This window comes from Bactrocera dorsalis, chromosome 1, assembly GCF_023373825.1.
Source record: "Bactrocera dorsalis isolate Fly_Bdor chromosome 1, ASM2337382v1, whole genome shotgun sequence".
Classification (NCBI taxonomy): domain Eukaryota; kingdom Metazoa; phylum Arthropoda; class Insecta; order Diptera; family Tephritidae; genus Bactrocera; species Bactrocera dorsalis.
Window position 1 is genome coordinate 23,067,439 of NC_064303.1, and position 17,359 is coordinate 23,084,797.

The 17,359-nt window shown below is 37.0% G+C and overlaps 1 protein-coding gene across 4 annotated transcripts in view; it reads right to left on the reverse strand.

The window, feature by feature from the left end:
* Positions 1-17,359, reverse strand: part of LOC105233396 (zinc finger protein Elbow) — a 121,870-nt gene that overhangs the window by 99,850 nt on the left and 4,661 nt on the right. For all 4 annotated transcript variants that reach the window (XR_007423591.1, XM_049461835.1, XM_049461838.1 and 1 more), the window contains exon 2: positions 14,745-15,538. The gene's annotated coding sequence lies outside the window, so the exon portion shown is untranslated. The remainder of the gene's footprint in view (positions 1-14,744; positions 15,539-17,359) is intronic.

Genomic DNA, 17,359 nt, shown 5'->3' on the forward strand with positions numbered 1-17,359 from the left:
TGAGGAGAACAAATTTGGGAACAGTTTCTAGGTGTAGTGCATGGATTTCTTGGAAGCCAATATCCCTGACAAATATTACGAACTTGTCACTGACATGATTACAAATTTCTCCATTATCGAGTTAGAATGTCTCTAAAGATGTACATCTTAAATTTTCATTTAGATAAAATCAAAGATATTAAGAGAGCTTATTCGGACCAACAAGGCGAACGCCTCCATCAAGCTGCAGGTATAATGGAATTTAATAGACCTTACTAAGGCCATTACACTAAAAGCATGATTGGGAATTACATTTGGGGTTAATAAGGAAAACTTCTGCGAAACATCTATGAGTTTGTATGGTAGCTATCTATATGTTATAGGTCACCTGTAGAGGCAGTTCCGACAAATGAGCAGCAAGGAAAGAACGTCTGCAAAATTCCAGATCGATATCGCAAAAACTGAAGGACTAGTTCACGTTTATACAGATAGATGGCTTAATCGACTCAGATTGTTGCAAACTTGTGCCATTTCTTACAAATTTCGGAAAATTCATTTTTCTACTTTAAAATTGCACCTATGAAAGACAATTTTCAGTGGCATCCCATTTATGTAATTTTGTCGAATGTCACAATCAGCTATTTTCTCATTTCTAGCGTTTTGGTTTTTTAATTGAAAAATATAAAATGTAATAAATTTAAATTTAAATATAATATTATAATATGAAAAATGAAGAGCATAACAGAACACGGATTAATGAAGAACAGCTGACTGACCAGCTCCACTGGTTGCTCTACTTCGAAACATTTATAAATCCTTGTGCTATGGTATAAACTCATGGAGTGATCGATTGATTTCTTTCTTTTTGAGTTTGAATCTATCTACTATTATTATAATCTTATAAGATTACGATCGTCGTACTTAAAAGAAGTAACTAAGAATGTACAATAACAGTATTATTCACAGTGTTCTATCACCACTCAAAAGCTTAAAAGGCGACATAAACTGTAATCTATTGTTTCTATCAAGTAATATAAAATATTACAATATATTTTAAGTATAAATATATGAATTTAGCATGATTCACATACATATGAATGGCATTAAGTTGTCACTAAATCTATTACAAATCTTTCACTCAAAGTCATTGTACGAATGTCATAAAAAGTGGCCTCAAAGCATTGCATGCTGTCATGAGAAGAGGCGAAATAAAACGAATGCTAAGTCATATCAAAGCGTAAAAAATATGCAATTAACCTTAATTTTTTAATATGCAAAACTTTTTGTCGCTACTCGGTGAAACAAAACACAAATAAAAAACGTATTAATAATAAATACCACATGTAAAAAAAAAAAACGCTTACCCTACCTACATGGTGAGCTGGCGTGTTTTTAAATGATTTATGATGTCTGTGAATAATTAATTTTAATAAAAATCAAATAAACTAGACTTGACAGCTGTCAGTGTCATCATTTGTTTGCGCATTGCAATGCGAAAACGCGCACACCGAAAATCGCGGGCAAAGCAGATAAAGACGAGTCGCGACGAGTGAACGCACGAACGAGCGAACGGACCCGGGACCATACAACACAAGTTACGCTATATGAAACAGCAACAACAACAGCGTTATTAAGCTGCTAATGTATAGTACATGACAGCCGAGTGGCTACAACAAAAGCAATGGTCGGCAGAAATCATCATCAACGCGCCGTTAAATTACAGCTTGTTGATAATTTGCTGTCAGAAAGCGTATGAAAAATTGGACGGACGCGTACCAGCTGGTCACAAAGTATTTGTATTTATTATAATTTTAAAATCGTCAAAAAAACCAAAAAAAAATGAAAGAAAGACATTACACAAGCAAATTGCTATGGAATGGTAGAAAAAAGAATAAGCGCGACGCAGAAATTAATTTCAATTTTTTTTTAAATTCATATGAAAGCGCCGAAAGCGCGGCAAGTAACGAAGAACGAAAATAATGCTAATTGACAGACAGCTTAAATAGCTGTGCCAAGTGCGAGTCAATAAAAGGCAAACATACAACAATAACGCACGCCTGACAGCAAAAGCTACAACAATATAGTATACTCATGAGAGCATGCAAAGTGCAAATGTCAGCTGACTGCAGGAATCATTAATATAATTAAAGCTGTCAGTTTAATATCAGAGCAAGTTCTTTTTGAATTGCATGCCATTATGAACTACGAAGCAATAAAAAGGAAACACCCACTTTTTAATGGATTAGCCACGCCTATTTGGTGTTAAATCATAAATTTCTTATTTTAGGTTAAAAAGAAAGGAAAATTGAAATTCTTACATATAAATGTATTTATTTGCAAATGAAAAAATAATAATAATTTTCAATAAGTCGGGGCACCATGGTCCACTGCGCTTTAGACTAATCATGTTTTTCCAGATTTTTTTTTGGTATCGGGCATGAACAGATGATATTTCCTGACTATCAAGATCTTTAGTTTTGACTAAAGTACAATTTCTTGTAGGATGGTTTAAAATAATAATAACTTCGGCTGTGCTGAAGCTATAATACCCTCTACAACTGCATTGTAGGTATGTATCTTGATTGTTCTGTCAATTTGTGGAGCAGCTACATATATAGTGGTCCAATCTGAACAATTTGTTTAGAAATTGTTATATTATTTTGAACAATAATCTAAGCAAAAATTCTTGAACAATAATCTAAGAAAAAAGCTTGATATTCATCGGTCAGTTTGCATGACAGATTTTTGTCCTATATCGGTGATACCAAGAAACGAATCTGTTTGAGGAGAAAGAAAGTGCAAAAATTTTCAGTTTGATATCTGAAAAGCTAGGGACTATTTCGCATACGTACAGACAAATGGATTAGGTATATCGACTCAGTTTTTTGCCTTCGTTCACTAAGTAATTTTGTTAGGTGACAACAGCTGATCTTACTAAATTTTTTCGTAGCCTACATCAGGGCGAAATTATGTGATAGGTGCGGAGACGATGTGTTGACCGAACACCAAAATTGGTTTGCAAAATTTCGTTTACGCGATTTCGATCTTAAGAATGCAGCACGTCCTGGAAGAACTCTTGAGATCGATTTGGAAAAATTAAAGTCGTTTGTCGATGTAGATAGCCAATTAACAACTCGAGAGATTGCTGAAAGAGTCAATTTGTCAGACGAGACCGCTCATAAGCACCGGCAATCTTTAGAATGTATTTCGAAGATGATCTTATAGAACGAAATTTGCTTCGTCACATTTTTACTGACGGCCAAAACTGGGTTATTTGCAAGAATGTAAAGCGCAAAATATCAAGGTCTAACGGGGATGAACCGGCTCAAACCACTTTAAAGGTCGTTAGCCACCAAAAAGATCCTGTTGTCTGTTTGATGGGAGTCCAAAGGAATCGTTTATTTTGAGTTTATGCCTGACAATACCATTATTAATTCTAAAGGGCCCTTTGATCAGCTGGACAAATTGAGTGAAGCCCTCAAACTGAAGAATCCAGAATTAATCAATTGAAAAGGTGTATGGCTCCATCAGGATAATGGAAGACCTCATACAAGCTTGATAACTCGCCAAAGCTTTTATAGCTTGAATGGAATGTGCTAACACACCCACCTATTCTCATTTGGATTATTACTTGTTCTGGTCTGTAAATTTTTTTTTTGGATTGGATAACCTTCACCTCAAATCAGGACGTCAAAAACCAGTTTTTTGCTTACAAGGATCAAAACTTTTGTGAGCGTTGTATCAATCTCTTGCCCGAAAGATGGCAAAATGCGTCTAAACTTCAATAAGCTTTGACTCCCTTGTTTCACCGTTGAAAAGTCTAAACTGTATTGTTTAGAAGGTATTAACGTGTAAGTATTTGAAGCTACTTTTAAAGCTTGCTAATTCGTTTCTTTTTGTCAATGTAACTTTCTGTTATGATCATATAAATAGAGTAGACAAACATATATAAATTATATAACCGTTATATAAACATATTTAAGCTTTTATGTCACAACATAATCATATAAAATCGTATATTATATTCCACACCTCTATCTCCCAAAATCGATTGGCTGAAATAAGGACGTAAAAAAACTTAAATAATACCGTTCGAAAGTGCACCATTCTCCGCGATAGCAGTCATTATTATAAGAAAGCACATAAATCGATAATAAATAAATGTATGTAAGCGGACAGCTGTGAAAGGTCTCACGGAAATACTGAATATCTATCACCAACTATTAATTAATACCGCACAATGAATGTGTCATTAACACCTTTTCGCCTCCTTTGTTGTTTAGCGTTGTTTTTTTGGTTTGGTTCATTTCGAATTTATAATGCCTTCGCTTCTCATTTCGTTTTGTTATAACATATGTACATATGTGGGGTTTGCGTGGTCTCTGCTGCGTGATTTCTGACTGCTTAAATTATCTATTGGTAGCGCTCGGTTGCTTTGTAATAACAACTAAGTTTCTCATTAATGTTAGCTGCGAAATGATGAGACTGACCACTAGCAGCTATCGAGTGCCGCAAAGCCGATCTACAGAGCACATAGTTGAGTTATGGGATTCGAAAATGATCTCAATGAGCTAAATTTGTATAACAAGTGGCTGGCTCTTGTTTACTTTTCGTTGCCAAGCAGCTATTTCAGGATATAAAAGTCGGGCTGAAAGCAAATTTATTTTGCGATTTAGCTATTTAACAACTGCATGTAGATGATATGTAGGGTTAGACACTTTCACTTTACAATTCCGTATTTGTACGCTGATTCGTATATCCTTCAGTCCTGGCGATTGTCATTACCCATACATCTTTTTTAACTTTTTCTTTAGCCATCAACGAACAGTAAAATGTCGCTGAAGGACACATACGAAAAAGTTTGGTGGATACTAAAGCAAGTCTCATCTTAACTCATAAATTTTATTTGATATAGATTATGAGTTCTTCAGACCCACGTTTGGTACAGTACTTTGATGGATCCGAATATTTATAATGTGCTCAAGAGACCTGAAAAACAACGTTCCGAACTTTATTACGACCACACAATGGCTCTCGAATTCACCAGATGCGAATCCAATGGATTGTTCTCTCTGGGCCATTTTGGAGAAGAAGGTCCGAAGTAAAAAATACACCAGTCTCGAGATGCTTAAGAAAGCCATTGTCCGAAAGTGGGCCAAAATACTGGCAAGTCACATTCGGGCAGCTTGCGATTCGTTTTATGACCGTCTTAAGGTCATATTTAAGGCAAAAGGTGGTCATATCGAGCAAAAGTGAATTGGTACTGAATTTATGATTATTTTCACACATTTTGTACTTAATAAATAAAAATAATTCTCCAAACCGAATGTGTGGCCTTTCTAATTGGTTACACTTCGAGTGCCCTGTAGGTTGAACTACAAAGCATAGTTATTCAATTTTATTGGTGTTTTCTCTTTGCTTTAATGCTAAAGCGTACAGACTATACTAAATATGTATGTTGTATAGAATAAGATATCTTTTTTATTTGGTTTCATATAGCAGGAGTTCTAAGAATCAACGTCGCCTTTATCATCAAAGCCTTCTTGAAACAGATGATTCCAAATATTAATCCATTCCTGCAAAATATCACTACAACTCTTTTTTCACAAAAGTACATCTTTAATAAGTAATGAAAGAAATAAGCTCGATTGCCATTTCTTTCAGCTTTTCAATGAGATCCCTCGATTAAGATCAACGCTTCAACCTAGCTTAACCTGCCATATCCTTACTTTCAGTATATTTTGACAAAGTCTGATAGCTGAAATCATTCGCCAAGAAGTCAACTTGGTTATACCGGAAGTGGAGCACTCTGGAACGCTTCAAATGGCAGAGTTTAGAAAAATTTTCTTTTTTACTAAATTTAGGAAATAATTAATGAAATAAAACAAATTTTGTATCAAAAACAGTCGTAGTGGTTTTGCAGTCCATCTTCAAAATTTTAGCGCGTTGTTAGACGGCTCCCTCAATGGAAATAAGTTTCACCACCAGTAAACACTTTTATTAGTATATTGTCCACATGTCACACGTTATTGAGAGCTGCATTAATTTGAATTGATCTCGGTAATTAGCCGACGAATTAGAGTTTCGTGTATATACGTATACACTTACGAAACCTACATGCATATTGGGAGGCATAGAAAGCAATGCGCGAGAAACACGAGAACTCGCTGCCATTTACAGTGAAATGTCATTTTTGACACTTACAAGCACATTTGAGTGCTCATGTTCGCACAGACAAACAAGCAACAACAAATATGTACGCATTGCTTGCAAGAAAAAAACTTATTTGGAAAGTTGCATTTTGTCGTACACGTCGTAATGTTGCTGATAATGGCACAGCAACGAGACACGCGCATATCAGCAACATGCGACAACTTTTTAAACTTATAAATGCGTGTGTGTTTTTGTATATGTGTATGTGTATGCGTAAGGATATGTGCTCGTGTCTGTGCTTTATAACAAAAGTGACTGCTGTCAATACATCATTGACTGCAGTGCGAGTCGTTGCAGACTTGACGATGCCTAGTCGCAGGTTGTTGTTGTAGTAGTCGTGCTAATGGTGGCACGTAAGTCGTCGTCGCTAAACTTTAGTTGACTAACAAAACAATAGCAACAACAATAACAGCAGACACCACCATGGCAATGAGTAGAGAAAACATTATAAATAGCAATAGCAACAAATGGTGACAGCAACAGCAACATAAGCGTTGCCTGTTGACAGCAAACAGTGACATGAAAGACGACGACAATGACAACAACGACACAACGACAATGATGTTGATGACGATGATGCTTGGCACCGTTGTTACATTATTGCTATTGCTATTGTTTAATATTTATTGTTACTGCTATTGTTGTTGTTGCTGTTGTTAGCTATTGATGTTCACTAAATGCTGACGATGACGTTGACGAAAAAAGAAACAACAAAACACACTAACAACGGCAACAGCGACATGACAGCACAAACGTGGCACAGCCGCTACTTGATATACACGGTAATGAATACTGCTATTGGTAGTCGCAAGTATACGCATACGGCAAGTAATTTACTGACTTTGACAGCTGTCAGACTGATATGCGCCTTTTCATCTTGCGCCGCACTACTTCGCCGCAACCACTCAATCTGACTTCTGCTTACATGAAATCGCCTTATATGTTTTCGTAACTCAGGTTATCTGAATTTTCGGGGTTTTCCCCAGTTGGTTTTTCTATTTTTCAGCTGTTTTCCAACTTCGAACTTAATTTAGCTATTGCCAACGTGACAGCTGACATGCGCTCTTGTCATATGCAGTCTATAAATGCACAGATGTTCATATGTATCTAGTATAGTATAGTGTATGAACTCCACCTACAAGCACAACAACTGCAGCCCCATATTTATGTAAGTATTTATGGCGCTGCTGTCACTCCTTTTCCATAGCTTACAGCCTTTATATGTTTTGCCAATGTCATATGTACTTAGATAAAATTTATCAACCATAATCCACGTACATTTCATTTACTGATTTATGTCCATACACCCGTTGTCACCTCGTTGCTAACGCCATCTCGGTGCCTTTGAGGTGTGTCACAACAATAATGTGACAGCTCAAACGTATTTAAGCGTCGCGCTATGCATTTGATAAATCATGTGAGTATATATAAATATGTGCATATGTACAGTTATATATGATCAGATTGAAAGTATTAAAAATGATGAATCGGTTTGTAGTATTATTTGCGATTGGTAGGGGGTTCATAGGCTTTTTCCGAGCATGTCACATGAATGGAGAATTTAATGCAGATGTTCTTCCAAGCAAAGTATGAAGTAAGTATTTCATAATAGTCTAGCGAAATAGGCTTTTAACTTATATTTTGTGGTAAAAAAGTCAGTATTTCGGTATACCTGAAATAGTCTATACACTACGAGTACTACGTTTAATACTTTCAGAGCTGGAGTGTTTTCGTCCATTCGGACAACATGACCTAGCCAGCGTAGCCGCTGTCTTTTAATTCGCTGAACTATGTCAATACCGTCGTATAACTCATATAGCTCATCGTTCCATCGAATGCGATATTCGCCGTGGCCAACGCACAAAGGACTATAAATATTTCGCAGAACTTTTGCCTCGAAAACTCGCAACGTGAACTACTATATGTGATTCTGTATGATGCCATAGAACAGAAAAACTCCTGTGTTCTAATTATAATTTAGCAAAACGTTTAATAGCCAATAAAATTGTCTGAAGGTATGAATTGCCAAGTATTTAAATCTTGAACTCCCAAACGCCTGACATTCAAGAAGGAAGTGTTGAGTTCTTTCTACCTCATTTCCTTGTATATAGCTTCTGTTAATGGCGTCTGGACTCCAAGCCTTGCTGGGCAAAGGCCCTTTAAAAGCCCTACAACTAAGGAGAGGCTAGCCTTACTGAGGGCAAAGAGATTATTAGACATCGTGCAATCGATTTTGGGCCAAGATGCGTTTTCGACAGCGCATTTACGGATGGTGGGCCAGTGCTGACCAAGCTTCCGCGAAGCCCAGCTGTTTAGTAGTAGAATACAAGAGGATACGAGATCACAGATCCGCTCCCAGTCTATAGATAGCGGTTCTAGGGTGAATTTTCTTGCTGACTCATCAGCTTTACAGCTTGCCATTCCGCTGTGGCCTGTCACCCATACCAGTCTTATCACAAAGACGCTCGATGCTATTGATAGCGAACGTAGGCACTCTTCGACCAGCCCCGAACGCACTGTTAATGAGTTCAGGGCTAGTATCGCCGCTCTGCTGTCTGAGTGGATGGTCACTTCTCTGCAGGAGTCTGTACTCCGGAGCAGTTTATCTACTTCGAAACCTACTACGACTTCGGCCTGGAAGACATTGCAATAGTCAAGAAGTCTGAAATTTGTGTTGACAGAGAGCTCACGACAGTAGATCCCTCCACTTACCTTCCCCCAAGTTTTGACCCATCCGTGAAAAAACCACTGCCCCTCTGCTCCAACGGCTTCTTCCCACACACAACTTCATTGCCGGTATATGAGTAGAGAAGGAGCCGTCAGAGTTCGTTTTGGCAACTCCATGATCCCAATGAACCGGTATAAAGTCAAAGTGAGTGAGGATTTCCGAGTGTTCAGACTCATGTTCTTTTAGGAACCCAAGAGTCTGAGCCTGATGGCAACTTTCGCAGCTATGTACATGAAATTACTTTCAAGCGTTGTCCACGGGCAAAAAAATTGCAGGTGAGGTTATTATAAAATTTTTGAAATAATTACTTTTCTTGAATACACAGATCAGAGCGTTATGTCAGGATATTGATTGAAATCTAATTTAGATTGTGTCAAAAAAATTAATGAACGAATTTATTGTCACATTAATTCCTTAAGCTGAAGGAGTACTCGTATACAAGCATTGTAGGGTTATAAAATATCAGTATGACATTCAAAGAGGGGAAACCCTCACACATCCTCTAATAAAATCAACCAGAACAGCTTATATAGGGTGGGCCATCTAACGTTTTAAATTTGAATTATCTATATTTAGACATTGGAAACGTCAAATACCATTCGGAAAGTGACAGATATAGAGTAAAAAGTCTAAAATTTACGAAATGGGTCGCTATTCACTATTCTACAGTTCGCAGATTGGGCAGAAGATCGTTTGACCGAGGATGGTCAATTTTACCGAAAAATCATCTTTTCGGACGAGGCTCATTTCCACCTCGATGGTTACGTTAACAAGCAGAATTGTCGCATTTGGGGCACAGAAAACCCGCACGTAATCGTCGAGAAGCCAATGCACCCAGCACGAATCACTGTATGGTGCGGATTTTGGTCTGGTGGAATCATCGGCCCATTTTTCTTCGAAAATGAAGAAGGAACCGCCGTAACCATCAATGGTGAGCGATATCGCGCAATGTTAACCGAATTTTTCTTCAAGCAAATTGAAGAGGAAGACTTGGACAACATTTGGTTCCAGCAGGACGGCGCTACGTGCCATACAGCAAACGCTACACTCAATCTTTTACGCCCTATCTTCGAAATTTAAAATTTTATATGGCCCAACCATACTTGTATTAAGTTTGACACGAAATTTGTAACATCCAGGACCAAACGTCGGAGTAAAAAGTGCAAAAATGTTGAGCGTGAAGAGAAACAGTACAGATCGAACCAATGTAAAATCATCCATCAAATTGACCGATCAGAATCAAAAAAAACTTGTGGCAATTATGGTTGACAAAGGGCATCGATGATTTTTTTCATGAAAAGACGTATAAAGACTACGATATTTTACACACCGGAAACCCTCACACAAACTTTTTAATTCAACAGACGTAGGAGCAAGACATGCACGCCCTAACAAACGTCAACAATTTGTAAAAGCAAAATAAGTTTGTAATTATTGTTGTTGCTATGAAGCATAAGAAGCTCAAGTAGATGAACAACACTTTGCGTACAATTGATTTAAAAGCTATAAAAAAGTCATGGGCTAAGTTCAATATGGGTGATAAAAGGGAGAGGCTGGGTCAAGTCATTGTGTAAAACAAAGCACAGTGCTTCTGCAATAAAGAGGTGGGCGGACAAGAGTCGCGAGCTGTAGATATGTATGTACATGAAATAGCGTTTACGGGGTTTCAAAGTCGATACTCATGTACATATGTATGTAAGCACCATGTGCTCATATGTAAGTGTGTGTGTACAGCGTTATTTTTATTATTCTCGTGTGTTTGTGGCAATATAACTCGCTATGAAATCGCTTGTAATTGATGTGATTGAGATTGATTGTCATCTAAGTCCAAGCGCATAACAATTAGTTGCACACACACACACAAACACGCTGGTGCACAAACAAACCGCAATTTACGTGTGTTTGGAAAAAGTTGTGCATTTGTGATGTATTGTATGGTGAAAATATCGTTAAATTGCTTAAGTTTTTTCCATTCAACTACAGTTACAACACTGTTATTGCTGTTGTTGCTGTGTGTGTGCGTGTAAATGAGTTTGATTGTTCGCTTGACAGCCGCAATGTGCTACCCATTTATATTATGTTTAGCTGCTTTGAAAGGGTTTTTAATAGCTTTCAATATTTTGTTCATTTTGAAGTGTTTATATGGCTATTTTGTCCGTATGTATGTGCTTGCATTCATTGTCCGATTTTACGTTGTTCATTTGTTATTGCTTTCAAGTTGATTTTACTGCGGCTTTATTGCATTGTGTAACTTTTGTTTGGGCGCATTTGAATGGACAAAAAGAGCGGCATTATGGCGCCAGCGTCTAATAATTGTCAATACAAATGTTTTTCAGCTTATTTTTTTTAGTCCATTCAACGATATTAATATTTATGCTTTTGAATTTGACTTTTGAGACTATAAGCGTAGATGAGATATTTCTATAAATAAACTGGCTAAAAGGAATCCCAACAGGTGAGTTGTGGAGGCGAGGAAAAACTCAAAAATTATTATTATTTCAAAGTATTGAATACTTTAACACAAATAATATATTTATTTTTTGAGATTGCCGAAATATGTACTGTGCTATTAAATTATTTTATTGTAGATATTTCTTAATTTATGTTGCCATATACATTTACTTAAAAAAAAATAATTAAAATAATTATTTTATCACATTAGACGTAGTAGCCGCCAGGCAAACATTATACTTGTATGTTTGACATATCTTAATTTGTGATCTCAAGCACTTTTATTAAAAAAAAATTCTGAAAAATTATTTTTCCAACTGAGCATTTCCTCCAGCATTTTATAAAGATCAAAGTCCTATTTTAAAATATTTTATTTCTGTAGTGATTCACACTACACTTTTCACTAATGCGCCTGCGTAAATTTTTCTGTACTTTTGTTTAAGCTTAGTAAAATTATGGTTGACGTCGCTAGCCTTATCTAATGAAATGAAAAACATCTATAAATTAATTACCATTTGAGTCACGTAAATATCAAACGTCAGTCAAGTGATTAAAACTGACCCCACAATCAATCAAATTGTGATTGAATTATTAATTGACGTGTTTTCATATTCCAGCACACAGTGTTACTAAATAGAGTTGTATTAGACTTGATTAATTAGGGTTTTATATAAGAGTATAGAATAAGGTTTTCATGTGCCGAAGGCGTCATTTTGTATATTGAATTGTGGACTTTGAAAAACTTTGAAAACTAGAACCGAAAATTTACGCACAAATATTTGTCTTGGGAACAACGATGTTCTTCGGATTGCTGGTTTGCTTTTATAATAACGAAAAGTTGGTAGCATGCTGGCTGGGATGCCAAAAAGATTTTTACTATATAATTGGTTATAGTTTAGCTTATTTTCATCAGAACGCATGATTATTTGTGGACTTTAAAAAAAAACCCAGATTTAACCAGTTAAATCGATTACTGGCGTATTATGTACTCTAGTAGACAGACAGTTATGGCAAGTATAACACATACACCACACTTCCATCAAAATATTCGTTTCTGTTAAGCCGAATGATCCATTTTAGTTTCAGTTTAAGGTTGACGGAACAAAGTTGAGCTAGCTAGAGACCATTCCCAATAATCATACAAGTTTCGTTTTTAGTTCTTGCTCACCAGTCCCCAAAACTGTGACATTAAGAAAATGATAAAACGGCAGTTTCGTGAAAAAAGCTAAGACTGGATGTTCTTAGTTCTCTTGCTACTGCCAGTAGTCCTCAATGATTTCTGAATCATTCAGATATGTATATTTTGAAACACATAATTGGAATAAAATATAAAAGTCTGTCGCTAATTTTGGAAGACACTCCACTGGTTACAAAATTTGACAATGGCCGTGGTTCCGCACACCTTTGGGTGATATCTTACTCGTACAGTCTGCCAAGTAAGAGCGTGGTCGACTTTACCGCCAGTTAATGAAAAATTTCGCTTTAATTCCTACGCGAGCCGATAGAGGGAAGCTTTATCCTTGACGCATTGTCAAGAAAGGTTCAGTTGTCGGTGATCGTTTGAAAGAGAATCACGTTAAACGCCATGAGTGCTAAGTACGCGTCGCGCTACGAAGCTGTGTTCCTTTGCATCCACCCGAAAGGTCCCAAAATGTCGCAATCAGCGGCTGCTGAATATATAAGAAAGTCGAAGGCATTTGTACAGCAGTGAATACAGTGATATAAGTGGCTAAAAATGTCGATGATTTACCAGAACGTGGTTCGATATGAAAAGTGAACAAAAAAGATGAAAAAAGAATAGTGAATCTGTTTTCGCGGAATCCTGCTTTAACCCTGCACCAAGGACAAGCAAAATTAATGGCAAAAGGTTTAGATATATCCTACGAAACTATCCGAACCCTTCTTCATACTCATGATCTGAAATGGCGCAACACAATGAAGAAGCCTCTGTTGACTGAAAAACTTGTGACAAAGCGACTCGCTTGGGCGCATGAGAATATTGATAGAGATTTTGAAAATATCATTTTTACTGATGATTGTTCTATATGAGCACATTCTGTCCTCACGTGAGCCTTATTAACTTCCATCAATAGGCTTGTTCGGCGGACCGTAAAACTTGGAATAAAGGTGCATCTTGGGGGCTGCTTCTCAAAGCAGGGATTCGGCACTTTGTACCTCTTAACTGACAACCTAAATGCCGAGAAAATTATAAAAATCTACAAAAAGGCTTTATTGCTATCTGCAAAACGATGGTTCATCAGAAAAAATGAAGATTGGATCCTACAGGAGGACAACGATCCTAAACACCGCAGCAAGCTCTGTACTCAGTGGAAACTTAATCTGGTATCGTTACATTGGATTGGCCGTCGTAGTCGCCCGATGCAAACCCTATTGAAAATGTGTGAGCATATATTAAATAGAAGCTTAGTGGAAGACGCACATACACTTTGAAGCAGTTGTCTTACGAAATTCGTCGGATCTGGAGATCCTTGCCATTAGAATACGCCGTCAAATTAGCAGAAAGCATGCCTCGGAGACGCCAGGCAATTATCGACGCCAATGGTGACTGGACATATTATTGACCAAATTGCAAGAAGAAGAAGACGTGTATTGGTCTATGAGTGAGTTATTCCAATAGAACTCTAAGTGTGGAGGTTTTACGCGACATTTTTGAATAAAAAGTTTTCAACACCTTAACGAACTTCACGCCTTTGATCTTTGCAAATTGCGAGAGTATAAAAGAGAGAGAGAGAGCGAGAGAAAATTTTCAATATATATATATATATATATATATTAGGGTGTTTTTTTGAACTATTAGTTTTTTTCAGTCCCGTCACGAAATTTCCTTAGAAATACCCTAAAAAAAATTTCCAGAAAATTTTAACCCTTAATATTAACATTAAGAACTGGATAAAGGCCTGTAAAAATTTTCCATAGAAAGTACACTACAATCCTGAGTTTTTATCTTTAAATTCTTACAGATCAGAGGTATTTTATGGCATCGCTTTGTCTTTAGACGCATATTTCTCAAAATTGTTCACTCTACAAAAGTGCCCAGTGCAACAAGGTCGTAACTTACACCGGCAAGGTAGTACGGAGTTCTAAATCCGATTTTTCCAAGAATTTCGCATTTTTTTGTATATATCTCGTAAATGACAGGAGCTATAGAAAAAATGTGCATGACAAATTTGTAGGAAATTTTTTTTGCTATAAAAAAGGCCCAAGGTCAAAACGCTATCATTAATACTTCTCGAGATATTCGGCTTTTTATGTAGGGCTTTATAGAATTTTTATATATGGTTTGTATTAAAAAATCTATGAAAATTGCATACAGCCTTCCTTAAAAGGTCATTCAAATTATGTATGTACTTACCGCATTCGGTGCGGCCAGATAATCTGGCCGCAAATATTGATTGCTGGATTGCAGCAATTTATTGTAGTTTGTTAAATCCACTTTGAGGCTTTGGCTGCAGACGCTGGACGAAGCGACAAATAATTATAACCTACAAATTTACTAGTTGTAGCGGCGTTTCAAATGGGTGGCAACTCTTTGCGTATAAGTAGCAACAGCAACAAAAATGTACTATACTGGCTGGAGAGCACGATGAGCAGCGCAAGTGAGCGCGAGAGCCGGAGTATGCGCACGCGTACGAGAAACACGAGTGTGTGCGTGTGTTCTTGCCTGCTTCTATGCTGTTTTTCACTACGAGTACTACCACTTGCTGCTGCTGTTGCGCTCGCCTTTCGAAATGTAACCGTTCAACGACAAGACAACAGTTGTTGCACGCTTGTTATTAGAGTGTTATTAGAGTGTTGATGGCGCATGCGCATGCGTGTGATGAATGCAACGCGCTTTGTTGCAAGCTGCCACGTTGTTTGCAGCCAGCAAATATGCAATAACGGTATTTTTTCTGCCGCTGCACTTGATTAATGTGTTTTAATTAGCAATTGCAATGCGCTTATTTCACCTTTTTGCTGTTGCTGTTACAATTAATTGTTTGTGTTGCTTTTTTCACGCACGGCTGCGCTGTAATTTTTTCCGTTTTATATTTACAAATGCCGTTTATTGCGTGTTTATTTAATATTATTAACATTTGTTTTGTTTTACTCAGTATGGCATACAAATTACGAATTTATTACCGCTTTCATAGAACATCAACTTTTTCTCTGCAACATAAAAATAACATTAAATTTCAATGGTTTTAATATAGATATAAGTATGTATATACATATACACATATATATTTTTATTTTGACTGCAAGCACATTTCTGCGCAGGGAGTGGGTGGCGGTGTGCTTGTTGTGCGCGTTATTAATTTATATGAGCTTTCATTTATTTTACACAAGTTGCACAATATTTTCCTCGCGATCAGTGTGTTCAAGTTGTCCTTTGTTGTTGTTTTTGTAGTTTTCATTTATTTATTGCTGCAACGTTTGGCAATATTTCATCGCCACTGTGACGAGGCGACGCAGCAGACGGCATTGGTTGAGTGACGTGCGGCTGCTTCACAATTATTTGCACTAATTGAGCAATAAATTATAATTTGTTGTATAAACTTTTGTTGCAATTTCAGTTATGCAGTTGTTTATGCATATTAAATGAATTTAAATCACGATACATATGTAGTTGCAGTTAGTGTATTCAGTGTAGTGTGCGCCGATGGTAGCACTGAGAAGCCTATAAATTATTTAGGTTAGGTTTTCTTGTTAAAACTTGTCAGTCTATATTGGGAATTATACATATTTTCTTGACATAAACGCATTAAATAAATGCAATACATAGGTTAGTTAAGACTAGTGTAGTAGGGTGGTAAGCCACGCATAGACCATTTTAGTCCTCTGCGATAGCAAATGGAGTTCAGTTGCGAGGTTTATGAAGAGTAATCATCTTTTAGGATGCCTGCAATATAATCTGTAGCCTCACTATCGACGCCCTCTTCTAATAACGCATACCGTAGGGACTCCAGATGCTTCATTGTCATACATATATACGTACAAACTTATTCAAAATCCCCAACCTAGGAGAATGTTTATTTTCTGTCTCTAAGTTTTTATACTTTAAAGTACCCCGACCTTTCAATCTAATGACCATAAAGCTTCCTCTAGTTGTGACTGGTGACGTGGTATTTCCAATATGATCCCGAAATGAAACGCCAGAGTGCTGAATGGAAGGCACCGAAACCCAAAAAACCCAAAACCATAAAGCCGAAACCCAAAAAATCGCGCATGGAGAAGTCAAAAGTGAGGACAATGCTGATTTGTTCTATTATTCCAAAGGTATTGTCCACAAAGAATTTCTTCCACCTGGCCAAAACGTTAATGCGGTATTCTATTTTAGAGTTTTGAAGCGTTTGGTGCGCCGTATTCGACGTGTTCGGCCCGAATATCGCGAAGATGAAAGTTGGCGTTTGCTGCACACGATAATGCGCCGTCTCAACGATCGACACTTGTGACCGATTATTTGTCCAAAAATCACATTTGAACCATTAACCATTCACCTGATATGGCACCGTGCGTTTTCTACCTTTTCGGAAAAATGCATTTGCCCATAAAAGGAAAGCGTTATGAAGACGTAGAGGTCATTCAAAAGGCTTGCATCGACATACTGGCGGCCATACCGGCTAACGAGCTAAAACACACGTTCGACATGCTTTTGGACCGTGCAAAAAGCTGTATTGAAGCAAAATGAGATTATTTTGAATAAAATAAATTGATTTTGCCGAAAAAACACTTGTTTTGTTCTGTTTTTTAAAGTCCTGTTTACTTTAGAACGCTCCTTGTGTTAGTATGGCATCTGCTCTCTGAAAGAGCTCTTTTTTCAATAATTTGGTACAAATATGTATGTATGTGTGATATATGGTATGATAGAAGATAGCGTCAACGCGCGGAAATGGATACCCCGATTGACTGGATTTGGATAAACAGCGGATATATACGAGCTATGACAATTAAGTAATGAGACTGATTCAATAAAAACCGTATATTTGA